At 39.0% G+C, this 24,963-nt stretch overlaps 1 protein-coding gene across 17 annotated transcripts in view; it reads left to right on the top strand.

The window, feature by feature from the left end:
* The window catches only part of NCOA2 (nuclear receptor coactivator 2), a 285,913-nt gene that overhangs the window by 65,351 nt on the left and 195,599 nt on the right, over nt 1-24,963 (top strand). Inside the window, exon 1 of one of the 17 annotated variants that reach the window (XM_055546229.1) lies at nt 9,522-9,542. The exons of 14 other annotated variants lie outside the window; for them this stretch is intronic. The gene's annotated coding sequence lies outside the window, so the exon portion shown is untranslated. Of the gene's footprint in view, nt 1-9,521; nt 9,543-21,946; nt 22,089-24,963 lie in introns of those variants that run through there. 2 more of the 17 variants (XM_055546233.1, XM_055546228.1) reach the window with 2 other exon arrangements.

Here is a 24,963-nt window from a genome sequence, read left to right as displayed (position 1 = left end):
TTTCTGGATCAGGGATTGAACCCATGTCTCCTGCACTGGCAGGTGGATTACTCACCACTAAGCCACCAGGGAAGCTCCCAGAAACACATTTTTTAAGGAGATTGTTTTCTCTTGTGGAACTCATGTTGAATATCTCCTTTCACTTTTTCTTAACTCTGAATTAGAATGAAAGCTTTGAATAAACTCAGATTCTGCTTGGGATTTTTTTTTTTTTTTTTTTGGTCCAGCCTTGTGGCTTGCAGGATCTTAGTTGCCTGACCACGGATCGAACCCAGGCCCCAACAGTGAAAGCTCAGAAGTTCTAACCACTGAACTGCCAGGGAATTGCCAAGACTCGGATTCTTAATGAAAGAGGAGATAGGGCTGTTTTGTCATCTGCATTTTACATTTGTCACCCATTTTAATGTGCCAGTGTAAATCATCACTGATTCTTTGACTCTGGGGACTTTTTTTGAGATGGCAATGGTATAGAAATATTCATACGTTATTTTAGTTATTTGTGACATCCTGGCACATCTGCCATTATGTGTGGCAGAATGATAAGGAACAGAAAGGGCAGAAGTAGAGACTGCACTGATTTCATTGATAAAAATGTAAATCTTAAAGGAATTTTAAGATTAAGATTAAATTTAATTTGATCTGAGGCATTGAATAAACTTTAGTTCACCTAGTCACTTTGTCCCTTGAGAATTGTTTACTAACCTATGGGATTATAACTAGAGGCATTTGCTAATGTATTTGCAGTGACTGCTGAAATAATTCAAATTTATTGACCATATGAGGATATTAAATATTTATCTTTTCTGCTCAGTGCCTGTAATGAAATAGAATATAAGTTAATGGTTAATGGCTTATAGGCTGTTATTTCTGAAATACTATCTTTATGTACTTTATCTAGTGACATTACTTCTATTTTGTATGTGTTTTAAAGCATATTTGGAATCTACCTTCTGTAATTTTGTCTGCTTAGCCAAACAGTATTCTAGAAGAGATTTTAAACTGTGTAGGGTGTGTGCATGTGTAAATAATTGTAAAGAGAGAAAAGTATGTTAATTTGTAGAATACAGAGAAATCTATCATTACAAAAGAACAAATACAATGAAATAATAATGTATTACTCTTACTATGTGTGTGTTCTGGCACCCTGGCAGTATTTAATGTATTCCAAAATGTTATCAGGTTGGCCATAATTCAGCATGTGAAAATCTAGCAATCGTGTTAGATTAGTGTTCAGTTCAGTTCAGTTCAGTGGCTCAGTCGTGTCCAACTTTTTGCGACCCCATGAATCGCAGCACGCCAGGCCTCCTTGTCCATCACCAATTCCCGGAGTTTACTCAAACCCATGTCCATTGAGTCGGTGATTATTGTTAGGATGATTAATTTAAAATGTATTTGCAGGTGTAGAATCAGCGAAAGAAGCTAATTTATTTAGGTTTCCTTCAAATTAATGAGAATGCAGTGTTAAGCTAAAACTGTCTTTATATGAAAGTAGTTTATTTGATTTCGTATAAACATTGTGAAGAACATAAAGCAGTATTTGCAGGTTTTAAACGTTAAGAGAAATAACTTAAAGTTATTTTGAGTTTTCTGAAAACTAGATATTCAGAACTGACTTGTAAAGATGCTGAGAAGCTCCGATTTTTCTACAAGCCCTAAGGGACTATCTGAGGGTTTTCTGTTTTGTTTTGCTTTAATTTTCACTGTCTTGAAGAAAATGACTGCATTAGTGTGGTGAATTTTTTAAAAATTCAGATTATTTTGAATTTTAAAATTACAAGGAACTTAATTTAACTGTCATTAGTTTGTCAAAACAGACAAATCATTTAGAAACAGTTGGCTGGTTGAATAACTGCTTCTGTGTGTGATATTGTTTCATGTGAAGTATCAGGTGTATTACTGAGTTCTGTAGTGGTTAAGATAACAACAAACTTTAAAAAAGAATACCTCAAATCTTAGCATCATTCCAAAAAAATCTTTACTCTTTTTTTTGAGAGAAAAGACTCCTGGGAGGTTTCATCAATTGTACCTTGAAAGTCACTGTCATAGAAAAAGAGATCTGTACGGAATTAAAAGTTGTTGTATACTTGAAATGTAATATGTGTACAAAATCCATAGAGGAGACAACATGGTATTGACTAATATTTAATGGAATGCCTTTGAATATTGGAAAATTTGGCCTAAGGTCTTTCTTTTTGTTCTCTCTCTGTGTCTGCCAGGATTGTGGAAAATCTTGTAGCTTACTCCCCAGGCTTCTATCTTACCAGAGGTTAGAATTTGCTAATTAAAAGACCATAATACCCGATTCATATTGATGTATGGCAGAAACCAACGCAACATTGTAAAGCAACTATCCTTCAATTAAAAATAAATAAATTTTTAAAAATGACTAAACAAGTATGAAACTTGCAAGTAATATTATAAATGCTAAATAGAAACATTCATGAGTAATATCTATGTTCTTGTCTTAAATAATATTCATTTCATTAGTAATAAATCAGTTATGACACTTTTCCCCCGTGTGTGCTTCATTGCAATCAGTTGTACTGACTTTTTGGTGTTGGAGACTTTGATTTGTGGTTAGCAGGTATGTACCAAGAATCGTACACGTTGAACAATTGGTTGAGGTACCTGGGCTTCATAGTTGTTGCTGTAGTCTCTAAGTTGTGTCTGACTCTTTTGCAACCCATGGGCTGTAGCCCACCAGGCTCCTATGTCCATGAGCTTTCTCAGGCAAGAATCCTGGAGTGGATTTCCATTTCCTGCTGCAGGGGATCTTCTGGACCCAGGGATCAAACCTGCATCTCCTGCATTGGCAGACTGATTCCTTACCACTGAGCCCCCAAGGAAACCCGGACTTCATTGTTCCTTTGTAGTATTGATCTTTTTCATAGAACTTACACTGTTTATTTTACAAACGCTGGCATAGTGATTACCACGGGACAGGCCTTGTTCAGTAATACTAACTCAGTTTGCTTAAAACCTGATAGCATCCCTGGGTTGAAGTGGGCACGATTGCCGCCTCTGATTGCCGATGGCACGCAGGAGTCAGACCCCAGCCGGTGTGCGGGTCTCAGCGGTCTGCCTCCAGTGTCTGCCCCACCACTTGTGCCCTTAACCAGTACCCCTGTTCCTGTCCAGAAAGATCTTTCTGGAAAGTTGAGTTGGAATTCTTTCCCTTGTCAGATCCTTCCATGCTCTTGCTGACTAGACAGGGAGCCCTGGAAAGGGCATGCTGGCTGGAGTTCTCACTATCTCACTCGGCTAGCTCTTGGGAGGCAGGCAGTGTGATCGCATCTGACTGTGAGTGGCCCTCATTTGGCTTCAGGAGCAGCCCTTGGGTAGAAACTTCCCTGGATCTAGAAGGAAGTCTACCCTCTTATTCTAGAGATCTGGGGCTAAGAGTGAGAGCGGTGTCCAAGTTTACAGTGGAAGCTGGGAATAAGGAAAAAAGCAGAGAGACAGTACTGTTGCTTGATGGAAAATGTGAGCCCCACACCGAATCTCACCAATGCCAATCTCACCAATGCCAGTGTTTAGAGGAGCTTCATTTCTCAAGGACAACTTTGCTAACCCGCTCCAGATGAGCAATAATGGGGACTTGTTTGTGATTAGGGATTCTTCTCAGCAAGGCTGGGGGCGCGTGCGTGCATATGTATGTGTGTGTGTACACATGCACATAGGATTGCTCTTAAACATGTCAATATTTGGTCCATACCACATGTTAAAAAATTGTAATGAGTTTATGTTAGCAGCACAGTGGTAAAGAAAAACAGGGCGTTTTTGTTTTGTGCCAACGCAGGAGATGCAAGGGATGAGGGTTCGATCCCTGGGTCAGGAAGATCCCCTGGAGTAGGAAATGGCAACCCACTCCAATATTCTTGCCTGGAAAATTCCATAGACAGAGGAGCCTGGCGGCCTGCAGTCCATGAGGTCTCAACAGGTCTAACACAACTGAGCACACACAAACAAGCCCTAGTTTGTGAGCAGCTCCTGGTTTGTGGCATCATCATACACGCAGACCTGTCTCCATCGGTATTCTTAAGGGGAACTTGTTGTCTCGAAGTTTCAGCTGCTTTGTAAGGTGACTTTTTTTTTTCCCCTTTGAAGGTACCATTTTCTTCTTTTCACACAGCCCCCTCAGGGGGACTCTCGAGTTTTCATAAAATAAACCTTAAGTTGTGCGCCTATATTCATAGCAACATGACTCGTAATACCCAAAAGGTGGAAGCAATTCAGTGTCTATTGAGAAATGAGTGGATAAATAAACTGTGATCTCTAGCTGCAATGGAATATTATTCAGCCTTAAAAAGGAAGCAAATGCTGACAAGTTAGATGAAACTGTTCTCAACAGTGTGTTGAGTGACATAAGCTAGTCACAGTAAGGCAAATACTGCGTGATTCCACTCCCATAAGGTACCTAGGGTAAGTTCTTCGAGACAGAAAGTGGAATGCTCATCACCAGGAATGGGGGTAGTGAGGAATGGAAACTGGGCGTTTTTGTTTTGTGACTACAGAGTTTCGGTTTTGCAAGATGTAAAGAATTCTGGAGATTGGTTGTGCAATAGTGTGAATGCCCTTCTCACTACTGAATTGTACACATAAAAACGGTTAAGATGGTAAATTTTATGTTATGTGTATTTTACCGTAATTAAGACAACAGCAGACCTTTCAGATTTAGTATAAAGTCTGTTCAGCTGTGCAATGCTTTCATTGACAGACACTTCCTGGTAGTAGCCGGCTCTTGGAATGGTTGAGAGTACTGAGCTCAGCCCTACTCTCCAGGGAAGAGACATTATGGCACGACTGTGAGTGTGTTACATCAGTCCTGAAAAAGCTGATCGTGGACGTTGAAGGAAGGAATCAGGGGTATGGGGAAGGGTTTGCATGTGCAGAGCTTATGGAGACAGGAACGAGGGGACCATGTTCAAGGCGACTGAGGAAATGACCATTATTTATGTGGCCAGAGATAGCTGATGGCTCCAGTGCCACAGTGCTGGCAGAAGTCTGCATTTTTACAAGTTTTGACTTTCTGATAATGTTGAGACTTTTTGATTATTTATTTATTGTTATTTTGCTTTATTTTATTTCTCATCACATCTACCAAGTAGAATATTTGATGCTTTCTGCCAGGGACCCATGTACACTGTGTTTATCAGTACTTATTATAACAAGTATTTCAAGAAAGGTCCTGTGCTCTAACGTATTAGGATTGTTGTAAAGATCAAGCCAGAGCCCCCTGTCCTGGAAAGCTTTCTGCTCTGAAAGAGAAGATAGAGCATGTGGACCATTACAACTGAAATTTAAGACAGAGCCTCATAAGCTGTATAAAGAGATCCAATTTTCAGAAGTGAGATCCAAGGATCACGAGCAGGAGCAGAACTTTGAAAGATGGAGAGGCTGTTCCAGATAGAGATGACGGGGGTCTGGATCCATGTTGAGTATCATGACACAGATGGATACAGGCCAGGCCAGGGAGATCCCTGCCAGGAGAGGCGAAGAGCCCAGTGTCATTGGAGAACAGGATGCACGTTAGTTGTAGGAAGAAGATGATGGCAGAGATGTTTTAGGGCCAGATCGTGGGGAGTTATCTATGTCTTACTGAAAGGTTTGAATTTCCATCAGCAGCAGGGAACTGTTGCAGGTTTCTAATGTGGGAATGACGTGGTTTGACACCTTCAGAGGTTAAGCACACGAACGTGTGGGTAGGAAGCAGGCTTGATCCGATTGTTTAATTATAGAGGCCAATTTGGTTCTTTGGTGTCCATCTGAAGTAGGAAATTAGGTTGGATAAATAATTAGGGAGGATACAGATTAGGCATTAAAAGTTAGGTGGAGGTGTTAAGAACACATCTAATTCACAGTGGAGATCTATTGAAAGAGTTTGACATGATGAAATCTGGGTTTTTTTGTTTTTTTTTTACATATATTCTTTATCATATTCTTTTCCATATGGTTTATCAGTATCACAAGATATTGAATATAGTTCCCTGTGCTATGTAAGACCTTGTTGCTTCTCCATTCTGTATGTAATAACTTGCATCTGCTAATCCCAAACTCCCAGTCCATCTCCCTCCATGAAAATGCTCTTGAAGATCAGTTAGGCAGTAGTATAGAAGGGACTTTATAGTGAGAGGAGCTAGTTAGTGAAAAGTTTGTTGAATGGTGGAATTAGGAAGAGCTGAGGAGGGTAGTAGCAACAGAAACAAAGAGAAGATTGACACAAAGCAGAGGAAATGGTGAAGAGGAGGAAGTGAAATTCACAAGTGGTGAGCGTATTATGTACGGAGCGTTTGTTCCATGACAGGACAACTGACCAGTCATGCTCACGCTTAGAAAATAGACGTGCCAGTTTGGTCAGAAAAGGGGCGTGAAGTTGTGAGATGGCTGGGCTGAGCAAGCTGATGGGAGGCTGGTAGCTCTCAGGACCTCCCCAGCTGACATGGGCAGACAACGCTCACTGTCAGAGTCCACAGATGTACCCAGGCCCGTGGTTCTCAAACCTCTGTGCCTTGGCACACCCGTGAACTGCAGACCTTTCAGAAACGCACTGACATTATTGCTGAGAGTGGACAGTCACATTGCCTGGCAGTGTATGAAAGAGAGCCCAGCTGAGCAGGTTATCAGGGAAACGATTGCTGTGCTTGAGGACAGAGCCGAGTTCACTGCCTCACTCCTGCTCCCCGAGGCTTCCAGAGACCCTCGTGCCCAATAGCATTACAGAGCTGGGGGATCTGGGATGGATGCGCCCTGGGTTAGGCATCGACGTAATAGGGCACGCTTGTGACGATTCTTCACTTTGTTCCATTTCCTTTTGAGTCTTTTCGTTCATTCACTGACGTCAGCTAACAAGCAGGTCCAGTCTTTGAACATGCCTTGTAAACAACTGGCGAAGACTGGTCCTGCCAGCTCTTTGATAAATGTGTCTACCAACTATCGTAGTGGATAAAGATAGAGTGGAAAGAAGATGGAATTGAGAATGTGGAATCATAGGTTTGAATCCTTGCTTTGCCACTAGCAATGAGACCTTAGGCAAGTTATTTAGACTCAGTTTTTTCCATTTTTTTGTAAAATGAAGGTAATAATATTTACCTTTCAGGCCTGCTTTGATGACTCGAGGTAATGACTAAAATATAGGCACTGCCCTCTGTGGAGAAGAATAATGTATTTCTTGTCTCCAATATGTGATGATTTCAGTGCTTTGTATTCCTCTCTGTATTAAGCAACCATTTCCCAGGTTTTGTAAAGCCTGTGTTTCTCTGAACTATGGACTCCTGGAATTTGAACTTTAAAGATTAAATAGACTTAGAGTACTCAGAACACCAAAGCAAGCACCGATCACTTGTGAGTTTTTTAAAATGGAAAAAAAAATTAGTTTGATTGAAGCATTACATTGCTGTTAAAATCTATTCAAATAGCAAAATATCTTGTCATATACCTTAAAACACATTTTTTTTTTTTAAGTACTTATCACCTTCCCCAGAAAACAGTAGTATCAACAACAAAACTTATGACTAAAACAGTCAAAGGGGATTTTGGTAGAATTTTCTATCAACTTCCACAGAAAAAAAGACTCATCTTTATATCTAGAACTAGGAATACGCTGGGGAAAAGTTTTAGTCTGACTAGCATTCTTGAAATAGACTAAATCATATTGTAGTGTGTCGTGGTATTGTGAAACAGATTTTAGTGTAGGTGGTTTTCTTTTAATAATTGAGTGTAGTTTTAAACCCGCTTACAAACCTAGCCATTTAAATTCATAATAGGCTTAAGCTCAACACACATAGTCTCTGCTCAGATGCAAGTGTAGTTGTGTTTTCAACCAAAAAAAAAAAAAAAAATTTTTTTTTTTGACTAGCTTTTTAAAAGAATTCCTAGAGAGGTGAAAATTTGGGGGCTCTTTACTTTGTGCAGTTGTAGCTCCACGCAGTTTGTCGGCTTCATCCCCAACCTCTTTGAATTCCGGTTACTGTTTACTGTCTACCTGTGTTTTTAGTAGAAGAGTTGATCTGCAAGTCTTAAAATGGCATCCATTATCACACAGTGATTGCTTTTCATAAGCGGTGTTTTTTCAAACCCTAATAAAGGTATTCATGTAACATGAATATAAAAGTAAATCCTGTTGACCTCATGGGGATTTTTCATTCTAACCTTTTCAGCATCTCTATTCATGTCATGATGTAAGTCATGGTTTATTGTTTAGAACTGTAACTTGCTTCTGCGTGTGAAAATGCATTTTTTTTCTTACTGCCTTTGCTGGGACTGTAACATCTTAATGATTTTGTTAAACAATATATTTGATTGCTGCCTTATGGAAGATGAGGTTTGTTTCAGAAAATTTAAATGTAGAAAGATAAAGCTTAAATGAAAATGAAAGCTTAGTTTAAAATGAACATGGATAAAGCCTGATTTTTACTTTGGTTTCTCTGCTAGTATGCAGTTTGATGCCAGGGGAAAAAATGTAGATATGAAAATAACATCAAAGTGTTAGACTTTTTAAACGTTGATACAAATTAATACATAGCAGTAATTTCAGACATATTAGCTTAAAGCAAGATTATCTCAGTTACTTTTAGCTATAAATTTTGTTAGTGAACTGAAAAGAACTGTAAAAAGCAAAACATCTCTATATAATTCATACAGTTATAGTAGTTTTTCAAATTAGTTTAACATTTTTAGTAGCATTTTACATTTGAGCAGGCTAGAATTTTGAATCAGAATAAATTCAAAGACTCATGTAAGCTGTAGTAAATGTTTTGAAAATTGTAATGACCTTTTGCAGTTACTTATGTGCTGAACTGTATTAGGTTAGGTAATTTTAAGTTTTTAAATTTAGCATTCTGGTGTTGAATTGGTCAAGTTAGGATTCTATTTTGTTTTGTGTTTGTAAGAAAGCTTTATGCTGTAGCTTTTATAAGTAATAATTTGGGCCATTTTTATAAAGAAAAAATCTAGGAAATAATATATTAATATACCTTTGCTAAAATTGTAATTTAAACATGGAGTTTGCTTTTTATTAATTAAGAGCTATGCTGTTATGAGCAATTTGGGATTAAATAAATCCCTCCTTAGTGTTAGAACTATTTCCTATGCTGACTGTTGTTGAGTAAATGGGAGTATGAGAGGCTTTAAAACAAATTAGCTAATTGAAAGTTTTTATTTGGGAGAGAAAATTACTAAAATTAATAAGAAATCATTTTTTTCATTTGCGTTGTATTGCCTTTTCCAAGTAACTGAAGGTAACCAAGTCTTAGGTGTTAGAATTGCGTTTATTTTATCTAAACCACTTCAACCCGAAATCTTCCCTAAGTATATTGTACGCATTCATACCTTTTAGGATTCCATATACATAGTTTCTTCTTTTCTTGTGACTGTGCATGCATTTTTGTAGAGTATTGGTTTTGCTTTTATATTGTGGCATCAGATCTGTCCAGATTTTGAAAACTTGTGTCTGTTTTTTCCCATGACTGTAGGTTATTTCTTTTCACTATTGGTTTTCAAAAATCCTTTCACTGTGATCCTCTGTTGACGCAGATAAAAAACAGGTAATAATAGTAGTTACCATTTTTTGAATACTTTATAATCTAAAGATCAACCGTGTATCAAAGGTATCCCCATCCTATAAAGGAAAAAGTTAGGTTTCAGTTCAGTTTAATTGCTCAGTTGTGTCTGACTCTTTGCGAGTCAGTTAGGTGTAAAGGGGCTAAATAACTTATAAAGGTCAGGAAGCCAATAAGTAAGTATTAAGACAGAATATGACTCAGATGAGTTTGAACATATATGTGAATACGTATACACCTTTGTGAATACTACCCAGATCAATACAGAGAACATTTCTAGCACCCCAGGAGACTCTGTGCACGCTGTCATCAATATCCTTAAAAAGATAACCACTGTTGTCTTCTCAATTCCCACAGATCTTGATTCCTCCTTGATTAGTTTTTCCTGGTCTTGAACTTTATAAAAATAAAATGTACTCTCTGGGACCAGCCTTCTTTTGCCCAGAATTACATCTGTAAGTTTCATCCACATTGTAGTGTAGTGTTTATTTCTTCTTTTTCATTGCTATATAGTGTTCCATTATGTGAATATATTAACATTTTTGTATTTGTCTTATTGATGGCCATCTGGGTCATTTCTATTTTTGGCTTTTAAGAATAAAGCTGTTGTGAACATTCTCTTACATATTTTTAGTTTTATGCATGTTTTATGCTCTCTTCTCTTGGTTATATACCTAAGATTGAAATCCTGGGTAAATTATAAATTGAGCTTTAGTAAAAATGCAATGGCACCCCACTCCGGTACTCTTGCCTGGAAAATCCCATGGATGGAGGAGCCTAGTGGGCTGCAGTCCATGGGGTCGCTAAGAGTCGAACACGACTGAGCGACTTCACTTTCACTTTGCACTTTGATGCATTGGAGAAGGAAATGGCAACCCACTCCAGTGTTCTTGCCCGAAGAATCCCAGGGATGGGGGAGCCTGGTGGGCTGTCGTCTATGGGGTCGCACAGAGTCGGACACGACTGAAGTGACTTAGCAGCAGCAGCAGTAGTAACTGGCAATCAGTTTTTCAAATATTTGTATAAGTTTTCATTCCCATCAGCAATATATGGGGTTCTATTTGCTTCACATTCAACATTGTTAGTCTTATGAATCTTTTCTCCTTTTAAATTTTAATTTAATCTAGTAGGATATGGAGTTTGATATCAGGGAAATGAAAATTAAAAGTTATCTTTTAGAATGAAAATGTATTTAGTGTGAAATATATATTCTTACTCATATTTAAAGATTAATGGTTGTGTATATGTTCTTGAATATTGCTGATCAACTAATTCTTCCCCTAATTTCTGTCTCTGTAAGCAAGCCTTGATTACTTTTTAAATCACTGATCAGTTTTTCTATAATAAAGACAAGTGTATGGATGTGAGACTTGGACTTATAAAGAAAGCTGAGTGCCGAAGAATTGATGCTTTTGAACTGTGGTTTTGTAGAAGACTCTTGAGAGTCCCTTGGACTGCAAGGAGATCCAACCAGTCCATCCTAAAGGAAATCAGTCCTGAATATTCAGTGGAAAGACTGATGCTAAAGCTGAAACTCCAATACTCGGGCCACCTGATGCAAAGAACTGATACATTTGAAAAGATGCTGATGCTGGGAAAGATTGAAGGTGGGAGGACAAGGGGACGACAGGGGTTGAGATGGTTGGATGGCATCACCGACTCAATGGACTTGAGTTTGAGTAAACTTCTGGAGTTGGTGATGGACATGGAGGTCTGGTGTGCTGCAGTCCATGGGGTTGCAAAGAGTCAGACACGACTGAGCAACTGAACTGAACTGAAATTTTCTAGAAACCACTTGTTTCATTTAGAGTTTTATTTAAGGGAAATTTTAAAGGAGTTTAATATGGTAAAGAACTTTTGAAGAAATCAAGTTTATAAACCATGTCTACAAAGGAGACTTGGTGGGGACAAGAAAGCTTGTATCCAAAAATGTCACAGACTTACTAATTGTCTTATCGAATTCAGTAAAAACCCTTTTTAAAAAGCATCTTTATTTATTTTCTTTTGGCCACACCCTTCGGCATGTGGGATCTTAGTTCCCCACCAGGGATTGAACCTGTGCCCCCTACTTTGAGAGCACAGAAACTTAACCAATCGGCCACTGGGAAAATCCCAGTTAAAGACCTTTATAACTCAAAAATCTAGGTTTTTTTTTTTTTTTTTTTTTTTTTTGGCATCAAAATATAGAAATTACATATGATCTGTAGGACTTTATCTAGACTTGCATCTGTAGGAGTTTATCTAGGCTTTTATTCAGTAGATGGCTTACATAATCTTACAGTAAGTTATTCTGATGAAAAATTACTTGAATTGATTAGTTCTTATTTTTCCAAGTTTGTGCAAGTGACACGTGTTTGCCTTTCCTGTATGAGTCTCAGGTATGCTGATTAGTCAGTCGGTCTCATCTGAAACCAACGTATAATAGTGCTAAGTTGTACGACCTGCCATTCCAGTTTCACAGTATTTTTGTTTTGCTCAAGTAGATGAAAGGTTTATTTAAGTGTGGCCACACTGTTACTGCATTCCTGGTGATCTTGGTAGGTTAATGACAATCTCTGTCATAGAAATCAGGAAATGTGGGTTGAGCCTATGGCGTGCATGAAGTTGGTTCATTAAAATGCTGTCTCCCAAAGCACCAGGGATTGTTGGAAGCACTTGGTACGTAATGCAGCTTTAAAAACCTAACCTATCTGTCTGTCTATCTTCGTTTTGTTCTTTAGACTCTTTTAATACATCAGTGTTTAATCATATTATCTACTGGATGATTGCTGTCTGTAATAAGATTAAAAGTGACTTTGGAGATTCAGGTAAATTTCTGTCTATAGTAGGCTTGTTTTAGCTAGAGGGTTTTGGTTAGTTGTGAACAATCATATTGTCAGATTGTACTGCTGCTTTTGTTTAACTGGTTGGCTTTTAACTGAATTAACTTAGTGTTGTCATTGATGCCTTTTTTTCTATTTAAATACAGAGAATGGGTTGAAGAATATTTAAAGTAAATATCTTTGAAATACAATCATTTCAGGCAGTTTGGTACTTAAGCTTGGGACAATATTTGAATGGATCTTTGAAGGACCAGGGGAAGATCGGTTTATGTTTATGAAGAGAGGAGACATATGGGAGTCTTGCTTTCTGCCGAATCTTCTTTTACTAAGCACACTTTACTCAATTTATCTCAAGGATAGTATTCAAAATATAAATGAACAGACAGCAAGATTGTTGTTCATATGAAGACTGTTCATGTGTGCTTGTGTGGAAAGAGATAACACAAAGCAGAGTGAATTAATATCCTTGAGCAAACTTCTGGAAAATCTGTAGTCTTGTAATAGGTGTCAAAATGTTTGAAGTTAAGCAAGAAAAACTTAAGCACAGGCAACGATGTGGATTAGTTGCTGGTAAAGAGTTCTCAGGACGGGACTGGTTACTGATTGTCCCACACAAGACTGCCGTCTCTAAAGAAACCCAGTGAATGAGTTATTTATTAGAACCCCAGGAAGGTAGCTGAGGCCTCTCTCTCTCTCTCTCTCTCTCTGTCTCTCAGGCCATTTCTGACTTGTAAGTCACTGTTGAGTTTATGGGCTACCACCAATAAATGTATTTTAAAGTTGAAAACCATTGAGAACTAAATATTTTGTCACCTCTTCTAGTCCACCTTGGTGCACCTGGAAGAGCCTGATTGTTGGGAAATAGCTTTGAGCTACCAAAGTGTTTACTCTACATTTGGGCTTAAAACCGTCAGTATCAGATCACTCAGGCTGTGGCCAGCAATCTTGATGATTCATTATATGTAAGCAATATAAGAAATGGAAAACTTGCTATCAGTTTTCCTCATCTGAACCTTCCATGTTACAGATAATTTTATAAGAGCCATGCCCTTCAAGTTACTTTGAGTTCTCTGTATCATTCTAGAATCACAACACTTGAACCTCCCCCACCCCACTTCTCTGTATGTGAAGAGTGGAGGGGTTGGTTTTCCATTACTTTATTTGTATTAATTTTTAAAAAAGATTTATTTATTTATTTGGCTGCACTTGGTCTTCACTGCTGCTTGGGCTCTCTCTCACTGTGGCGAGCGGGGGGTGCTCTCTAGTTGCGCTACACAGGCTTCTCCATTGTGAGGCATTCTCTTAAAGCACAGGCTCTAGGGTGCGTGGGCTCGGTAGTTGCAGCTCGTGGCTCTAGACCGCAGGCTCAGTTAGTTGTGGCACGTGGGCTTAGTTGCTCCACAGCACGTGGGGTCTTCCCTGACCAGGGATTGAACCTGTGTCCCCTGCTTTGGTAGGCTGATTCTTAACCACTGCACCAGTAGAGAAGCCCTTGATTGTTTTCATTTTATTGCCCTCACTAGTTTGGACAAATAGCACTGAAATGCCTTTATCCTTTCACATGTATGTGGGAAAACTTAGATAATAAAGATAAGAGCATGTGTACTTCATCTACATATTTACAGAGACTGATGTGTATCTGGTAGTAACGTAATTACGAAGAGAAAGAACATAAGTACTTTACGTACGTAATATACACAGACTCACAGTTTGTGTTCTAAGTACTGGGCAACTCAGAAATAGTACTGCGGTGAACTGTATCATAGGTGCCAGGAAGAGTAAGAAAAGTATTATTCAGAACAGTTGAAGGTTCTGAGGAAATCTCTGAAACCTTTACCAGTGTTCTTGGCTTGTCTTGCTAGTTATGGAAGGCTAAGGACTAGTCCAGCCTGGTTTTCTGGTGGCTCCATCTGAGCTTTCTGCCACCAGGAGGGTAGGTGTGTCCAGGGACAGCAGCCTTTACTGCTTAGAATGTTGGTGGTAATGGCCTCCATTTATGAGGTGATGAGGTAGAGGTGACTAATCTTTGGCCAGAAAGACCAGACCAAGTTCATGGGCCACCCATGTCAAAAATCCTGGGAGAAAGCCAAGTCTCATTTTAGCCTCTATGAAGAATAGATTATGTTCTTAAATAAAAAATATAAACGAAAATTGCAGTGAGGTGCCACTTTCTGTGTATCAAATTAGTAAAAGGAATGAATGAATGAGTGAGAGCCTGCCCTTTGTTAATTAGGTTGTGATTAAAGAGTGTTTTCATGAACTACTGGTTTGTGGTATAAATTTGAATTTTCTGATAATCACTTTGGCTTGTGGTATAAATTTGAATTTTCTGATTATTACTTTGGCTTCATATATCAGAAGCCTTACAGTTGATCCTATCTTTAGACATAGGAATGCCATTCTTGATACTCTGTTTCAAGGAAGTACTTATGCGTCCAGATGAAGATGTATGTGCACAGACTTCCATCATACAGTTTCTAAGCAGTGAAACAATGGAAGCAGTGCTGCTGAACAGGGAAGAAAAGTAAATGATATTATATTCTTATGATAGCACCAATTATGGTAAGGGAAAACAGCATGGCAGTGAGTTGTTGTAGAACATTATATTTAATCATCTTGAAAGATATGGACCAGAAAGAAAGAAACGAAATGAGAATATTAGCTAAACTATTAACAAAGGGTACCTCAAGGGTGTAGGATGGTTGTGAATGTTATTTCCCTCTCTTTTCTACTTTTCTGTTTTCCAAAATGAACATTGGTTTATCATATGATCTTAAAAAGGAAAATCTAAGAAGAACAGTGTGAATAATAGCTTCATTAAAGGGAGAATGAACAGATACCATCTGAAAGAGCTGCTCCAGTTATGAGGCCAAGTTTGTAAACAAAAGACCTGTTCTAGCATCTCTACGGAGCAGGTTCCTCGGATAGCAGGCTCTTCTTGGAATGAGTGAGAAAGGGTATTGATTTTGTCTTAGAGATTGTTTATCTACTGAGTGCATCCTGTGAGGGTAAGGATAATATTAATACGACTTTTTTGTACCCTCCAGTACCTGGTCTTTGACCAGTTCAGAGAAAACAAGGAAATGGAAATTTTGCACTAGATTTTGAAAACAAATCTGCACATTAAAACTCAGCATATCCTTTTAGAGTTAGGTAGAATATATCTTATCAATATAAGATGATACACTTATCAATATAAGATGGAGAAGATAGAGAATTTTAAGGTGGAATCATCATGAGCTTACTTGGTATATTTTGTTTAAGAATGTGTATCTCAGGCGCATGTATGTCAGTTTTGAAAACTGGAATGCTTTATTAAGACAGATTTGGAGAGGGAGAAAAAAAAAAGTTGTAGAGTTAATTAGGGTTGTATATAGGGCCAGTTGGGCTTCTTCCCTGGTAAGTCAGCTGTAAAGAATCCTCTTGCCAATGCGGGAGACCTGGGATCGATCCCTAATCTGGGTGGATCCCCTGGAGAAGGAAATGGCAACCCACTCCAGTGGTCTTGCTTGGGAAATCCCATGGGCAGAGGAGCCTGGCAGCCTACAGTCCAGGTCGTTGCCAAAGAGTCAGACACAGCTTAGGAGCTAAACAACGTAGGGCCACCTTGGGGGTAGTGAGGCTCTAACCCTGGGGAGTGGGGCCTTGAATTGCCCGTGGAAGCATGTTCATCCCACTGAAGACCAAAATTGCTCTGGGGATACTGTTAACTTGCTGTGTAATATTTGAAGAGTTGTGTGTACATATTCTGTCTGGGTAGCTCAGACAGAAAACAATCTGCCTGCTATGCAGGAGACCTGGGTTCAATCCCTGGGTCAGGAAGATCACCTGGAGGAGGGCATGGCAACCCACTTCAGTATTCTTGTCTGGAGAATCCCAGGGTAAGAGGAGCCTGGTGGGCTATAGTCCATGGGGTCACAAAGCATTGGACACTACGGAGCAACTAACACTTTACACATTATTCTTTAAAATTCGGTCTTTGGGAGGATTAGTTTTATTTATTTGATCTTTTCTTAGAAAATTTGAAAGTCACACCAAATGACAGAAAATCTAAAGATAGTTTGATAGGCACAGTTGAGTTAGACATTGTAACCATATAATCAGCAGTTTGATTTATCCATTGGTTTATAGAAACTTGGTCCTGGTAATAAATTGAATATCCCTCGGCAATGATTTTTCTCCCCCTAGATTAAGTGATTAGCAAAGGAATCAATATAGCAAATACTTTTAAAATTTTATTAAATTTCCAGTTTAGGCTATTAGCAGCCCTGAGAGTAACTTTCTCAGTTTGCTGATTTTTGTTTTTCTCCTTCTCCAGATGACTTTGCTTTTCACTGTGGTAATCACTGATGTGGTATCCTACTTTGATGCGCTTTCATACTGTTGGCTACATTCCGTGTCCAAATTGTAATTTATATTTATTGCTGCCTTTCATCTATTAGTCATCCATTATTTTCTCTCTTGTTTTTAAAGCTGATAAAAGCTGACTGACTCAAACTTTTCTAATTAACATCAGTTGTCCACCAATCATTCTCCATAACCATCTTTAGCCTACTCTTATACCAAGAATTAATATACTCTCTTGCATTTTTCTTTAATTACTCTTTGGTTTATTTCTTTTAGATTGTAAACTCTTTGAGGGCAGGAATTACGTTGATCATTGGTGTGTGTGCCAAGTTTCCAGTACACGATCTTACGCACCATACTCGCTGACTAGCTGCTGAGAAATTTCGGCACAGCCTCCCAAAGTGTTTAGCATGGTCTGAGTAGTTTATGAATTAGTTAAATCTGACTCAGTAGTTGACAGTCCTAGTGTTTCAAATAGAGATGGAACGCCTGCTCCTCTCTCACTAACATCAAGGAAGTACCCAATAGAAGAGTCTTACCACGCAGCCTAATGACAGAGATGCCATCTGGACTTTGTGGCACCAAACATCTTTAAAACAAATTCTTGGAAGTATTTCTGATGATCATGAACATTTCACTTTTGTGGCTTTTACTAGAAATTAGTTGATAGATTTCTGCAACTTCAATAATAATTATAGTAATTATTGTATTCAGTTCAGTTCAGTTCAGTCGCTCAGTCATGCCCGACTCTCTGTGACCCCATGAATCGCAGCACACCAGGCCTCCCTGTCCATCACCAATTCCCAGAGTTCACTCCAACTCATGTCCATCGAGTTGGTGATGCCATCCAGCCATCTCATCCTCTGTCGTCCCCTTCTCCTCCTGCCCCCAATCCCTCCCAGCATCAGGTCTTTTCCAATGAGTCAACTCTTTGCATGAGGTGGCCAAAGTACTGGAGTTTCAGCTTTAGCATCAGTCCTTCCAAAGAACACCCAGGACTGATCTCCTTTAGAATGGACTGGTTGGATCTCCTTGCAGTCCAAGGGACTCTCAAGAGTCTTCTCCAACAGCACAGTTCAAAAGCATCAATTCTTTGGGGCTCAGCTTTCTTCACAGTCCAACTCTTACATCCATACATGACCACTGGAAAAACCATAGCCTTGACTAGATGGACCTTTGTTGGCAAAGTGATGTCTCTGCTTTTCAATATGCTATCTAGGTTGGTCATAACTTTCCTTCCAAGGAGTAAGCGTCTTTTAATTTCATGGCTGCAATCACCATCTGCAGTGATTTTGGAGCCCCCCAAAATAAAGTCTGACACTGTTTTCACTGTTTCCCCACCTATTTCCCATGAAGTGATGGGACCAGATGCCATGATCTTAGTTGTATTAGGTGCCTGCTATTCCCAAACACTTCCATATGTGCTTTACAGATGTTTTCTTATTTACACTCTTAAAAACTCAATATGATCTATATCAGGGGTCCCCAACCTCTGGGGTCTAAGGTCTGATGATCTGCAGTGGAGTTGATGTAGTAGTAATAGAAATAAAGTGCCCAGTAAATGTAATGTACTTGAATCATCCCCAAATCATACCCCATCAAACACCACCCCCCTACCCCACCCCCTGTCCATGGAAAAGTCATCTGTGAAACTGGTCTGTGGTGCCAAAAAGATTGGGGACTGCTGGTCTATATTATTCCCATTTTGCAGATGAAGAAACTAAGAGAGAGGTTAACATATTCAGAATCATACATATGGTAAAAGTCAGTATTTGAATTACAACGCTTTGTTTTCCAAGCCTTACATGCATTTACAATGTTTTAATACCTCTCAGTGAAGAAGATACTAGAGGGAAAACTACTTAAATTCAAATACTGGCTGTAACTATAAACATTTTGAATAATAGTAGTAAATACTCATATTGCTCTTACAATATTGCTTATTATCATATAATAATTGATGTCATGGGCTTCCCAGGTGGTACTAGTGGTAAAGAACTCTCTTGCCAATGCAGGAGATATAAGAGACACTGGTTTGATCCCTGGTTCAGGAAGAAGCAGCTTAGCACAGTTGATATCATGCTTATTGAAATTCAGTATTTTTGTACTTGTAATGAATCCTGCTTTCTAAGTGAAAAGGAAGCTTGTAACATTTGTCTATGCCATTTATTTTATATTCGCTATTGTTTATCTTAATATCAGTAAATCTTTATAATTGGAATCAGCTCATATTAATAGTCTTGACTAAGACCTAGAAGCATAATGGTTTTGTTGAAAGCAGCAGATCTCAGTAAGAACTGAACTGGTATCAGTGTACCTAGATTTAATGAGCAATGTGATGATTTTCTTAGGATTATATTTTGTTGTTGCTGTTCATTTGCTAAGTCATGTCCAACTCTCTGTGGCCCCATTTACTGCAGCACGCCACCCTTCCCCGTCCTTCATTGTATCCTGGAGTTTGCTCAGACCCATATTGATTGAATCAACCACCTCGTCCTCTGCCGCTCTCTTTTCCTTCAGTCTTTCCCAGCATCGGAGTCTTTTCCAATGAGTTGGCTCTTCACATCAGATGGCCAAAGTATTGGAGCTTCAGGATCAGTCCTTTCAGTGACGATTCAGGGTTGATTTCCTTTATGCTGGACTGGTTGGATCTCCTTGCAGTCCAAGGGACTTTCCAGCACCACAGTTTGGAAGCATCAGGTCTTCAGTGCTCAGCCTTCTTTGGGTTTCCCAGGTGGTGTGTGGTAAAGAACCTGCCTGCCAGTGCAGGAGATATAAGAGACGCGGGTTCAATACCTGGGTCAGGAAGATCTCCTGGAGGAAGGCACGGCAATCCACTCTGGTATTCTTGCCTGGAGAATCCCATGGACAGAGGAGCTTGGCAGACTGCAGTCCATAGCGTTGTACAGAGTCGAATGATTTAGCACGCAGCCTTCTTTATGGTCCAGCTCTCACATCCATACATGACTACTGGAAAAACCATAGCTTTGACTGTATGGATACTTGTCGGCAAAGTGATGTCTTTGCTTTTTAATACACTGTCTAGGTCTATTGTAGCTTTCTTTCCAAGGAACAAGCGTCTTTTTATTTTTTTGTTGTTGTTGAAGATCTTCTTTTAGTGTGTATTTGACAGAATTTCATGGCTATAGTCTGCCCACCGGAGAAGGCAGTGGCACCCCACTCCAGTACTTTTGCCTGGAAAATCCCATGGACGAAGGAGCCTGGTAGGCTGCAGTCCATGGGGTCGCTAAGAGTCAGACGCGACTGAGCGACTTCACTTTCATGCATTGGAGAAGGAAATGGCAACCCACTCCAGTGTTCTTGCCTTGAGAATCCCAGGGATGGGGGAACCTGGTGGGCTGCTGTCTGTGGGGTCGCACAGAGTTGGACACGACTGAAGCGACTTAGCAGCAGCAGCAGCAGTCTGCCCACAGTGATTTTGGAGCCCAAGAAAATAAAATCTGTCACTGCTTCCAATTTTTCCCCTTCTATTTGCTTTGAAATGATGGGACTGGATGCCATGATCTTAGTTTTTTGAATGTTGAGTCCATTCTTTCTGGAGCTATTTATTGCCCTCTGTTCTTCCCTGGTAGTAAATTGGACACCTTCCGACCTGGGAGGCTCATCTTCCGGTGTCATATCTTTTTGCCTTTTCATACTGTTCGTGGGGTTCTCACAGCAAGAATACTGGAGTGGTTTGCCATTCCCTTATCCAGTGAGAATTATATTTAGGTGATGTGATAAAATAGTTTATTGGCAGTTTGTGAATAGATTTAGTCACTTGCTCATTTTATGCACTTTTCAAACCTTTTTTTTTTAAACTTAGAGGAAAACGTTGTCTAAGAATCAAATTTATAAAATACATTCTAGCTTTAAAAATCAAGTTCCTGATACAACAATAGAAAATGTCAAGCCTCATAGGAAAGAATGCTGTTTTTACTTCCTGTTTGGTGAAGAATGTCTTAGTAAGACGACTTCCTCTGGGAGGAAGAAAATGGATGTAGCACAGAGCCCGCTCTTCAGGTATCTCCTTAAATCTCTTTTGGATGAGTAATTTCTTGAGTGTTTTAAAAACAGAACCAGAGTGCTGCTTGAGAGTGTTCTCTGGCAGTTGAGTTGAAGCGTTCGAGATTTTGTGCAGGAGAGTCTTGCTTCTGGGAGTCGGTCACGGTAGTTTCATAGGGCACTCTCCCTGGGCTTGGTGAAAACGTGGTCCCTTTAAAACAGCTCATTAAACAACCCCATGGGCCCTTGTAAACCAAGTTCAGGCTCCACATCGAAGCAGTCTTTCTTTTCAGCCTCATGGTGCTTTGACTTCCAGAGGAAGCTGGACTCTTTAATATTCACACAGCCATAGTTTACCCCTGGATGCTTTCTGAAGCATTCTCCTTGTGGTGTGCATCACGTGGGTGACTCTCTCTAGAAAGTGTTTTCAATACTTTGGACAGATCATTATGAACTAAAGGGGTCCTCATTCAAAGCAGTGTTTCTTCAGGACTTTTCTGTGAAAGTTATAATCATCTATTGAACCAAGTTCCTGGCTGTCATCGAATTACACCTCAGCAGGGCAGTGTTTTCATCAGAATCAGTTTAGGACCCAGTTCAGCCCTGAGACCCACTGAGTTTTCTTACTATCTTAGTTCCGGTCTGGAAAGCTTTCATGACCGCCAGCTGTGTGGCCTGTTTTGAGAGCACGAGGCTTGTGGCAGGAATGTGGCTTTACACTATTAATGTTGCAAAATCAAACTTCTGGGCTAGAGAACCTTTGCCTTTCTCCTGCCTCCTATGGTCTGGTTTTAGATTATTTTTCTTGTGGTTTTGGTTTGTGAGTGTGAACTCATGGCTTTCATTTCCTTTATTCCTTTACATAGACAATGAGGAAGGGAATAATTATGACATATTTTTGTATTTGTTGACACTGTCGAGCTGGATAGGCAACTTCCCCTTTGTCTTCTAGAAAATAAACTCAAGGTAGTGAAAATATGTGAAATCATTAGGTTTAACGTACTTTCTCGACTTTTCTCTCACTGTTCTGGTTTCAGTATGGTTTCATTCAGAAGGTGTGGACATTAAAGAATTTACCCAGAAATGGCATCATCCTCACACACCCACTTTTACGTTTAAGTGTATTTTCTTTTCGGTCTCTAAGAGGTTATTCTATTAATATTTGTTTTGTTTTTTAAGTGCTTTTTACTGGGGATGAAATTCACAGAGTGGAATTTTACCTCATTTTCTCAACCCTTTCTTTTCCTTCGAGGTGTTGAATGCCCAGAGAAGTAGCCAAAATATAAGAGGGAAAATGTCCCAGATGGAAGGACTTTTGTATTATCAACAAGCTGGATCACCCATCCTTTAACCAGTAGTAAATGTCTTAGCCGTTTTCTTTTTTTTAAAGAACAGTTCTATTTGTTTACTGTTGTTGGCAGAGCTCGGTGTTTGTTGCTGTTCCAACATTCTCTAGTCACAGCAAACAGGGCTACGCTCCAGTTTACCCATTTTCTAAAAGATGCATAATCAAGAAGTGATCTGGGAGACACAGTGCGTTGTCTTCATTAGCTCTCCACAAGTTCTTTACCCATGACTGTTGTATTGAACTTGTTGGGACAGGGGGCTTTGAAATGAATGGAAAGTGGCTCCAGTGTCTAGGAGTGAGGAGCATCAGTCCTCAGGGTTTCACAGGGTTTATCAGTTCTGTGCTACTTTCAGATAAAAGGACTTGAAGGAAATGTCCTCTGGAGAACATTGATTACAGACCAAAGCTGCACATCTGTCATCTACCCGAGGAGACCCACATCCCTGGGAGATGGCTACATCCTCAAAGTTAGAAGGTAGCCAGGGAGACAGTGGTCTTCTTCCCACCTATAGCAATGCAGTTAGAATTTATGCAATACAGTCTCAAAAAAGAAGCCAAACAAATGATGAAGAATAGCTTCACAGTGCTTAAATGCTGATCATTTCCACTAGACTTATTTTTAAAAAATTATATTTTACATTTAGGAAATAAATGCCACTGGCTTCCATATTCGAGGAACATTTCAAGACCCTCACTTGCCAGTGTTTTTACTTGAGATGAACGTGTGTCTAGGTTTTGGTTCCAGTCTATCAATCTGCAAAGCACAGGTTTCTTCAGTTATTTCTCTAACTGTGGCTTTTGATGCCATGGAGTTTGGGGAAAAAAAGTTCCATCGTGACCTTCATAAAAATGTGTTTGTTATTATTTCTCAAGTGATTTTAGACGTGTAGTACTCCTTAATCGAGCACTTGAAGTCTCTACTCATTTGCACAAAGGAGTACTTTTTATTTACTGTATAGCTGAAAATATGGTAACTATAGGTTTGTGAACATACTATACTTGTTACCTTCTTGTGAGTCTTTTTGTGATATTCTGTGCTTTATTTTAAAACATGACTTGTTCATGTATTTATGGACAAGGAAGTAGCTTTTGAAATTTACTCTCTGTCTGAAAACTGTTTACGACCTGGTTAACAGAATGACTTCCTAAATTCTAAAATAGATGTAAGGTGGTGGGGGTGGGGAAACGTGTGTAAACATTTAAGGATTAGAAAGAACTGAAATATCTGAAATCTTCTAGACAACACTGCAGACTGATTCTGTTTCTAAAAAAATTTTTTTTAATCTACCTTTAAAGACAAATACATAACTTATCCTGCTATTTTGTTAATTTTTAAGCTAAAATCTGATTTTTGTGTTACCTGAGCATTAAGTTTTGTATACATGAGAGGAAGGGTGAGGTTTGAGACTAGGACCCCAATCTCTTATTTTCTCAAAATAGCTCTCTTCAGTGTTCCATGTTACCACTATTACCAGTGACAAGTCATACCTCTTTGCTTGGAGTGGTAAGTTATACCACTTTTAAAATACCATTACTAAAAACAGCTCAAGTTTCTAAGCTGCCTTACATTTTCAAAAGCATTTGAAAGTATTTTTGGACGTGCTAAACGTTATTAGTTGAAAGTACAAAGGAAGTGTGTTTGGTTAATTTGTATTAGGGAACTCAGAGTTGTCTGGAGGAAGGGTTAGAATTGTCTAATTCCTTTGGGACTTAAATTCATCAAGTTTTACAAAATCATGAGCACAAGATAAATTCGGATTATCTAATTAGCCTTTGTCTCAGAGTTTACTATTGGGATGGGCAAAAAGTTCGTTCAGATATTTCTATTTGATGTTATAAAAAAAAACCCAAAGAAACTTTTTGATCAACCCCATGTTTTATAAATAGGGCAAAAAAATCACACTTACGGTTACTTCCATGCTGCTGTTAACTGGGGCTTATCAGTGATAAGGTAATTTGTTTTATCTTTACCTGTAAATGTTTCCTTCCCGTTTTGGACACAGATCCCTATAGTAGTTTAAGACTGATTCAAATGTGATTTCTCTTTTGAACATTTTCTCCCAGTTACGTGTGTTTGTTAATACACTCTCAATCTGATTTGGGATCCTCGCTCAGATTCTTTAAGCATCAGTTCTGGGTATTTGATTTAGTGTGACAAGTGGAAGAAACCTGTTACCAGGGGGTTAATTGTGTCACCGAGAGTATATTTTAAGATTATGAGAAGATTTGCCATAGTTCTCTATCCTGAGTTGCTGTTGATTCTAAATACAATATTAGGTGAGCAACATTTTAGGAAAAAATAAAAAGAAACACTGTCATATTTAAAGTACAAGTTGTAAGACACTTCATTTTTTTTTCCAGAAAATATGAAAATATATATCCTTGCGAAGTAAGGATTAAACTCTGTGTTTTATTTAGCAGATGAATATATTTTTAAAAGATAATAGAAGTATTTTCCAAGAGGGATTCATTGGAACCAAAGTGCATTAGAATGTCAATTAATTTTTTTTAATTCCAAAATGTGTATTGATCAACAACTGTGGAAAATGCCACATTAAACTAAAAAGCTTATGTGTGTTGTTCAGTTTACAAACACTGTATTCCAACACTGATTTTACCATACCCCCCCTTTTTTTTTTAATATTTATTTATCTGGCTGTGCTGGGTCTTAGTTGTGGCATGCGTGCATGTAGGATCTTAGTTCCCCAACCAGGGATCCAACCCATCTCCCCTGCACTGCAAGGCAGATTCTTAGTTACTGGACCACTAGGGAAGTCCCTGGGCCCCTTTTTGCCAAGGAATTTACATCAGTTAGGCTTCCCTTGTGGCTCAGAGGTACAGAATATGCGCACCAAGCAGGAGATCTGGGTATGATCACTGGGTC

The sequence above is a fragment of the Bubalus kerabau genome, chromosome 14 (genome assembly GCF_029407905.1).
Source record: "Bubalus kerabau isolate K-KA32 ecotype Philippines breed swamp buffalo chromosome 14, PCC_UOA_SB_1v2, whole genome shotgun sequence".
NCBI classification, from domain to species: Eukaryota; Metazoa; Chordata; class Mammalia; order Artiodactyla; family Bovidae; genus Bubalus; species Bubalus kerabau.
This window is presented reverse-complemented; position numbering and strand designations above follow the sequence as displayed.